The 8,047-nt window shown below is 40.8% G+C and overlaps 1 protein-coding gene across 1 annotated transcript in view; it reads left to right on the forward strand.

Moving 5' to 3' along the window:
* Positions 1 to 339: 339 nt before the first annotated feature.
* The window catches only part of WWP1 (WW domain containing E3 ubiquitin protein ligase 1), a 143,751-nt gene continuing 136,043 nt past the window's right edge, over positions 340 to 8,047 (forward strand). The window contains 1 exon segment of the mRNA XM_078153653.1: positions 340 to 428. The gene's annotated coding sequence lies outside the window, so the exon portion shown is untranslated.

Here is an 8,047-nt window from a genome sequence, read left to right on the forward strand (position 1 = left end):
CTGAGCGCGCTCCCGAGTATAGTGGAGGGGCGGGGGGGAGTGGATGTGGCGGTGCTGCGTGCTCCCGGGCACAGTGACGGGGGCGGGGGCGCGCGCTCGGGGCGCGACGCCGCGGACGAGGGGACGGTCGGAGCTCGCTCCCGCGGAAGGAGGTGTGGGGTTGGACCCAGGCGGCGTGCGGTTCGGGGCTGAGGGTTGGGGTGGGGGGGAAGGGGGCCCGGGAGTCTGCGGTCTCCCCTGCTCGTGGGTCCGCGCGGCTGCAGGCGGCCTGCACCGCTCGGGGGCCGACGCCGGGGCGGCTGCCTCTGGGAGATGGCAATCCTCGGCTCCGAGGGGTGAGGAGACCCGCCGCCGGCTGCTGAAGGAAGAGAAGGAGGCGCCGCCGCCGCCGCCACCTCTTGGGCAGGCAGGCGGACGGGCGAGGCTGGGTAAGCACGCCGTGCATCGCGGGGCTAGGGCGGCCGGGCTGGGATTCGGGGCTCGGGCCCTCCCCCTGCCCTGGCCGCCCTTGCGCCCCCCCACCCCCAGGCCAGGCTGGGAGGGGGCGGGAAGGCGGGCTGAGGGCGGAGGTGAGAGCGGCGCTCGTCCTCTTTCTCGGGTGGGTTCGTGGGTCTCGTCTCGAGGGAGAACCTCCGGAGGCCCGTGTTCGTGTCGCGAAACGGGGAGAGTGTTTTGGTGACCACGGCGGTCCTGGGCTGCCTGCCGGCTTCTCTCACCTCCTCTTCTCCGCTCCAGTTGTAACCTCTCCTCCCAGTCGCCCATTTAATAATCTCTTCTAACAATTCTGTCGCCCAGGAGCACCCACCCGAGCCCAGCATTTTTCCGTGGCTTCTTCGTGTTGCTCCGTATGCTTCACCTCGCAGTTCCCCTAGCGCACCCCCCTTCTGTGACCCTGCAGTTCCCCATGACCTTGTAGTTTTTTCCAGTTATTATTCTTCGTCTCATCCACAATTTAATCTTCGCTCTTCCTTCCCCCTCCCAATTTTTCACCCTTGTCTTTTCTCCATTCCTTTTTTTTTTTTTAAACCTTTATGCTATCATTCTTTCCATCAGCCCATTGGTATTGGAGCACTCTTTAAGGATGTCTTTGCTTTGGATTATCTTCATTTGTAAAGAAACATTGTCCGTTGCTTTGGCATTTCTACTTCTCTCGACTTCTAGTAATCTAGTTTTGATTTCTCCTTTTAAAATATTTTGTGTTGTGTAGGCAAACATGAATAAAGCGTGAAGTGATTTCTATTTCCACATAAAGTTCATTAGAAGTAGTTGTGAAGAAGAGTAGTGTTAGGAAGAAATTATTTGGACTGCTGTAATCTTGAAGCATCTAGTGTATACTGCATATATAGGTTTATATTAGTCTGTAGCTTCTTGAAAAAATGGCATACTTTGGAAACTATTAATTTTAGGTTCATACAGTCTCACTAAGTCTCTCTTTAAACTAAATAGGGAAATCAGAAGCACAGGGCATCAAACATTCAAAGGAAGTGACTTTCAAAAAGGCCTTCTTTGATTTGGGTGATTGTAAATAGCAAATTAATTTTGGTAGAAATGACCTTTATAATAATTCCTAGCTAGTTAACTTTTTAAAAATTAAACTTAATAGTGAACTGATAGGGACTGCTCACTGGACTCCTTTGGTCGTCTAATAAAGCCTACAGACCTCTTCTCAAAATGTTTTTAAATGCATGAAATAAATATATGTGACAACAAAGAGACAAACAAGCATTTTGGGGAGTGGGGAGAACAATCATTTATTAAGATCCAGCTATATGCTAGGCACCTAGTGCTAAGTGCCTTACAAATTTTTTCACATTTGATCTTCAGAACAACCCACTGAGATAGGCACATTTATTGTCCTAAATTTACAGTTGAGGAAACTGAGCCAGAAAGAAGTTAAGTGATTTGTCCAGGGTCACACTTGAATTCGGGATTTCCTGACTTCAAGTACAATGCTCTTATCCCCTGTACCACTTACTGCTTAAGTCAGAAAATTAATTATATTGAAATAAAGTTATGTAAATTTTTTTAAAGTTCATGTACCTTGGAAGAGATATGAAATAATGCATAAAATTTATTGCTTTATTTTTACCATTAATGGAATGATTATAATAGTATTCATATAACTCAATATAAAAAAGGTTTGTCTTCCAAAACACTAATTTTTGAGTTACAGTAAATCAGTCAATCAGCAAGTATTTATTAAGGACCAGTCATGTTCCAGCCATTGTGCTAGGTGTTGAGGAAGAAAAGACAAAAATGAAAGTCTTAGTCTATCAACTAGTATTTATTAGGCACCTGCTGTGTGCCAGGCACACACTTATTTATTTATTTATTTATTTATTTATTTAGAAGATGGTACTTTAGCTGCTAACTTGAAGTCCAGAAATGGAGTGTCAGTTTCAGGAGGGAGAAAAAACCCAGCAAGCAGGTCAGTGTCATTGGATCTCAGAGTATATGTGTGTGGGGGGTGGGGGGTAGTAAGGTATAAAAAGAATGGAAAGACAAGAAGGGGCCAGGTTATGGAGGGCTTTCTAAGCCAAAAGGATTTTATATTTGATTCTAGGGGTGATAGGAAGCCACTGGAGTTGATTAAAGGGGATGTTGATGTGGTCAGACTTTTGTTTTAGGAAAGTCACTTTGACTGGAGGGTAGATTTGGAGTGGGGAAAGACTTGACGAAGTGAGAGCAATCAAGCAGGGTATTGCAGTAGTAGGTGTATGAAGTAATGAGGACATGAACCAGGGTGGTGGTAGTGTAGGAGAACAGGAGCCTATGTAAGTGATGTTATGAAGGTAGAAACAGAACTGTGCAATGAGTTGGATATGTGTGAGAGAGGAATCCAGGATGATGCTTGGGTTGCAAGGTTGCAAGCCTGGTGACTGGATAATGGTACCTTGGAAAATATTAGAAAGTAAAGAAGAAGAGAAAGTTTAGAGATAAAAATGTGTTCAGTTTTGGATATGTTGAGCTTAAGATGTTTACAAGACATTAAGTTTGATGTGTTCAATAAACAGTTATCCGTGTATCTGTAAGCATGTCAATAAGCATAGATGTGAGAGCTAGATAAATAAATTTGAGAATCTTTTTATAGTTTATAATTGAATCCATGGGAGCTTAGATCATGAAGTGAAATAGAGAAGAGGGCCTAGAGCCTTGGGGGACACTCAGAGTATGATCTGGATGAAGATCCAGCAAGGGAGACTGAAGAAGGGGCAATCCACCAGGTAGGAGAATCAAGAGAGAGCTGTGTCATGAAATCTTAGAGACAGTGTCAGGATGCAAAAAGGTTCAGAAGGATGAGGATTGAGACAGGGACACTAGATTTGGTAATTAAGAGATCACTCTGGAGAAAGCATTTTCAGTTGAATGCCAGACTTCAGAGAGTTAAAAAGAGAATGAAAGGAAAGGAAGTGGAGGGATCTATTGTAGACCCATCTTTTCAATGAGTTTAGCCACACACAAAAGGGAGGAGAGATAGCTGAAGTATGAGAGTTATCAGGTACAGAAAGATTAAGTAAGAGTTTTTTGGGGTTCTTTTTTTGGTTCTTTTTTTTTTGAGGATGGGGGGAACATGATGTGTTTATAGTTAGTAGAGAAGCATCCAGTTGGCCTGGGGAGAGGCTGAAGATAAATGAGAGCTTGGGAGTGATAGAGGAGGCTGTCTGCTGGAGAAGACAAGAAGGAATGCAGTCATTTGTGCATGTAGAGGTTTGCCTTGGCAAAGAGAAAGGCCAGCTTGTTGTGTGACGCTGGGGTGAAGGAAGAGAAGGTAGTAGAAGGCATCTTAGTGATGTGAAATGAAGAGAGTAGGAGAGGGAGCTCTTGATAAATAGCCCCAGTTTTTTCAGTGAAATATGAAGCAAGGTTTTCAGCTGAGAGGGTGGAGGGCTGGTGAGCCAAGGGGGCTTGAGGAGAGATGAAAAGGTTTGGAAAAGCTTCTGTGTTGAGTGGGATAGTGAGCCAATTAGGATTGCCTTTAATAAAGTGAGGTCTGTTTTGAGATTATGTAACCATAAATTGGAAGTGGATTCAGCATAGTTTTTAGAAAGCTTACATTTCTTTATATTAGACAACATGTAAATATGTAAGAATATGTAGAATAAAAACAAGATAATGAAGGGCGGGGCACTGGTGGGAAAGAGGAGGGACTGGGTCATATTGAAAATGGCAGTTGAACTGAACTTTGATAGAAACCAAAGATTCCAGGAGATAGAGATTAAGTACTGCATTTCAAGCATGGAGAAACACTGAACCAAGACAGAGATGGGAGATGGAGTGTCATGTGTACAGTGCATAAAGGGGAATAATGTATAATAATGCTACAAGATTAGGTGGAGCAACATTGTAAACAGCTTGAACTGCCAAACAGGAGTTTGTACTTGATACTAGAAGCAATAGTAACCACTAGAATTGTTTGGGTGTTTTTTGTAAACTGGGGGAGTAATGTGGTCAGCCTGTGCTGTTGGTTCACTTGGCATTGTGTGGAGGATAGATTGGAAAGGGGAGAGACGTAAATTTTTTTTTGTTTTATTTTGAACTTAACAAACACCAAATGAAATGGACATTTTCATGCATGTAGTAGCACAGAAGATAATTGAATGTGCAACTGAATCTCTTTTAATATATTATCAATTCAACATGTAACTTTCAAAGTTGCCCTGCTTGTTTATGATGCTTTCTACCCTGCTCTTTTTTCTCATCTGTGCATTAAAAAGTCTCCAATGACCCTCTTTTTCATTTTCTTTCTTTTTTTTTGTAAGGGATTGCTGTAACCCTTTAGCCTACCTTCTTTTCCCTACTCTTCATTTAAAAAGAAAGAAAGCAAGGCCTTGTGAGAAATATGCATGGTCCAGCAAAACAGATTCCCATATTGGTCATTATTTCTCTTTTGGGAGGTGGGTAGCATGCTTATGTCCTCTGGAATCGTGGTTCATTCTTGCAGTGAATAGAGTCCTAAAGTTTTTTAAAGTTGTATTTCTTTGAAATGTTGTTAGTGTAGAAATTGTTTTCCTGGTTCATTTCATTTCATTGCATTTAGATCTTCAAGACGGGAGAGGTTGAGGCAAGAGAGACCAATTGGGGGTTATTGCAATTGTCTGGACCAGAATTGAAGGCCAGGAATGCTGCTAGTGTTAGTAGAGAGAAGGGAAGACATGCAAGGGATGTGGAAAGCACAGACTTGGCAATTAAATTATCTTCATCTGTCAGTTTTTAATGTTCACATTGGGTGATCAAGCCTTCATTAGACCTAACAGTGATTTTGAATATGCCCCTGCTTTCAAATCTTATGCTGTTGATCTTATTTAAATTTTTTGCGTGCATGTATGCATGTATGGATTCATTCAGTAAACATTTGTTGAGTGTCTCTTATAATAATAATGTCACATAATTATAACATAGAGCTTTAATGTTTATGAAGTACTTGTTATCACATGTGATTCTTACAACCACCCTGTGAGATAGGTACCATTATCCCCGTTTAACAAATGAAGAAACTAAGATTCAGAGAGATTAGGTGACTTTCCCAGGGTCACATAGATAGTAAGTGTCTGAAGCAAAATTTTAAACTAGGTCTTCCTGTCAACATTCATCACTCGTAGTTGACATAACTGATACTAATAGCAGATCCATGAGGTAGGGTTGGATATGTAGATATGAGAGCCATCTTTAGTAGCAAAGAGATGATTGAATAGACAGAAACTGATGAGATTTTGAAGGAGAGAGTTAAGAGAGAAAGGGAGAGTCTAGGACAGAGTTATATACAGTTAGTGGGAAAATGATGATAAGGATCTTGTAAAAGAGACTTGAGAATCAGAAAGGTAGAAGAAAAATTGAGAGAACAGTGTCATAGGTGAGAGTATCTAGGAGGAAGAGGAGGCCAGTAGGTTCAAAACTTGTAGAGAGGTCAAGTAGAATGAGGATTGAGAAAAGGCCAGTGTATTTAAGAGTTATGAGATTCTTGGCAAACTTGGAATACAAAATTTCATTTGAGTGGGGAGTCAGAAATTAAATTGTAAAGGAGTAAGAAGTGAGAGAAGGTGAGAAAAATGGAGATAGTAAATACGATTCCCTTTCTAGGAGGTTAGGCAAATCTCATGGAAAATATTACTTGTTGCCAAATTAACAATTATTTGACACCAAAAGAATCTTCAGATATGTGTGTTGTACTGCTTCCAGTTTAGGGGCTTGATAGTTCACAACCATACTTTACAACTCTATTATTACCTCCTTAGAGAACATAACATCTTCATTCAATTTACCAGTGGTGCCATTTGTGTAACTTGAGACTAACTCAGTATGTTAATCATTTGAATTTATAAGACAAGACTGTATTTAAATATTTTGAAGGGAAATAAAAAAATGATGTTTTTGTCACTTCATTATTCTTATTTGATCACATTTTACCTCTGTCTCAATAATCTTCATTATGGAAAGTACAGAGTTGGTTGAGGGTAGTATGGGGAGAGATAAGTGCCAGAAAAGTATTCTTGGTGTAAGAAATGTTAAGCATTGTTAGGAATACAAGGATATGACAAAATTCCAGCTTTCAAGTATTTACCCCTCAAATATATTTGTTATTAAATGGCTGCTATGTAAAATGCCCTTATAATGTAGAGGAGAGAGGATAATAGCTAACATAATTGTAAATTGATTTACTGAGGATACATTATCTAATATGATTCTCACACCAGTGAAATAGATGAGAAAATTCAGCTTCCAGTTGTTTTCTCCAAGGTCACATTGTAGGTGATATGGGACTAGAACACAGGTTTTCTGATTCCAAGTTCAATTCTTTCCCCACTGTACCATTAACATAAGTATACAAATATAACTGTGGTAAAAAGTAGAATGTGTAAGTGCTATGAGATAGATTCAAGAAAGTGCTTTTGGGGTTGAGCAAAAAAAAAATAAGACCCTGTATATTTGGGGTGATTAAGAAAGGCTTCATGGAAAAAATAGCATTTGAGCTGGACCTTGAGTGATAGGATTATATGCTAGGGTTCAACTCAAACATTTGTTGAAGATTTAGTATGTAGAGTGCTGTGTTAAGGGAGATACAAAGTTTAGATAAGATAGTCTTCATAAAACTTACACATTTTAATAGGGGAATATGGCACAAACCTAACTATAATACAAAGTTATAAGTTTGAATGTCAGAGGTAATCCCTGTCACTTATCCCATAGCCTCCTACCCCCTCCAAAAAAAAAAAAGGGAATTCTGAGGGAAAGATCATTGACAATTTGTGAAAAGCAGTATACTGGACTTGGAGTCGGAAGACCTAAGTTTGAATCTCCGGGCTTCCATTTCATAGTTATGGGACTGTGGGTAAGTCACCTATGTAAAATGAGGGTAATAATTACTTTGCTTACCTCACAGAGTGTTGTAGGAATCAAATAAGATGATGAATGTAGAGTAACATATATTTGTGAGCTGTAATTATGGTCAGAATTTAAGAAGGGTAAGATAGTGGGAAGGAAATTCCAGACTGAAGGTACAGATCGAGTAACAGTGTGGAGGCTGACAAAGGGCGATATGTAAGCAGAAAAATAGGAGTTGTGTCTGGTTGGTTAATGACAGAAGGGCATTTTAGATGGAGATAGCAAAGCATTGAAGTGGAAAAATGGATGGTGTTTTGAGGCCACTAAGGTATAGGCCAGAAAAGGGAAATGAGGTTGGAAAGGTGGTTTTAGATGAGTATGGAGAACCCTGAATGCTAGACCAGGGATTTTAGGCAATAATAGACAATGAGGAGCCACTGAATGTTTTGTTCTGTTTTTTTAAACAGTAAACTTCAGCAGTTCTCTGTTACTTTCAGGATTAAAGATAAAACCTTATGTTGGCTTTTAAAGCCTTTTGTAACCTGGTCCCTTCCTGCATTTCAGTCCACTTACACCTTACTCCACTCCATATACTTTGTAACCAACACTGGTCTCTGCTGTTCCTCACATATGATCCTCTATTTTCTGACTGAACCTTTTCACTGGCTATCCCCCTCATGCCTGGAATTCTCTCCTTCCTTATCTTCACCTTCTGGCTTTCTTTGAT

The sequence above is a fragment of the Phascolarctos cinereus genome, unplaced genomic scaffold (assembly GCF_003287225.1).
Source record: "Phascolarctos cinereus isolate Bilbo 61053 unplaced genomic scaffold, phaCin_HiC Scaffold_4;HRSCAF=312, whole genome shotgun sequence".
Lineage (NCBI taxonomy): Eukaryota > Metazoa > Chordata > Mammalia > Diprotodontia > Phascolarctidae > Phascolarctos > Phascolarctos cinereus.